Source organism: Penaeus monodon, chromosome 9 (assembly GCF_015228065.2).
Source record: "Penaeus monodon isolate SGIC_2016 chromosome 9, NSTDA_Pmon_1, whole genome shotgun sequence".
NCBI lineage: Eukaryota > Metazoa > Arthropoda > Malacostraca > Decapoda > Penaeidae > Penaeus > Penaeus monodon.
Window position 1 is genome coordinate 5,580,150 of NC_051394.1, and position 617 is coordinate 5,580,766.

Consider the following 617-nt stretch of genomic DNA (forward strand, 5'->3'; position numbering starts at 1 on the left):
GTGAAAATGGGCAGAACTTTTTAGTCTTAGATCTCCGGAGGCTAACAAAATGCCGTAGACATCTTAGTTACTGTGAAATCAATTTCTGTTGAATTTTAGGAAAAAAATCTTATAAAGCGAGCGACTAAGTTTAGTAGAACGAAAAAGGCCAAACTTGCACCAATGAAGGATCTTTAGACGACTGTACCAGATTCCAATTTAAAAATTTGTTTATTGTGGCCCGTAAGGGGATCGAACCCTCGACATCCGCGTTATTAGCACGGCGCTCTAACCAACTGAGCTAACAGGCCGCCTCATCTCTGAGGTAGCCTAATCGAAACTGGATTGTCAGTCAGGACATTCTGAACATTAGGTTCTGCATTAACACACACACACACGCACACAATCACACACACATACACACAAACACACACACACACACGCACACATGTGTGTAGATATATATATATATATATATATATATATATATATATATATATATATATATATACATATACTATATGTATATATATGTATATATACATGTGTATATATATGTATATATATATATATTTACGTGTATACGCCCCACACACACACACACACACACACACACACACACACACACACACACACAC

General features: G+C 36.6%; 1 non-coding gene across 1 annotated transcript; it reads right to left on the reverse strand.

The window, feature by feature from the left end:
- Positions 1 to 216: 216 nt before the first annotated feature.
- Positions 217 to 290, reverse strand: Trnai-aau. Its single transcript has one exon. It is a non-coding gene; the product is annotated as a tRNA-Ile (tRNA).
- Between the last annotated feature and the right edge of the window lie 327 nt (positions 291 to 617).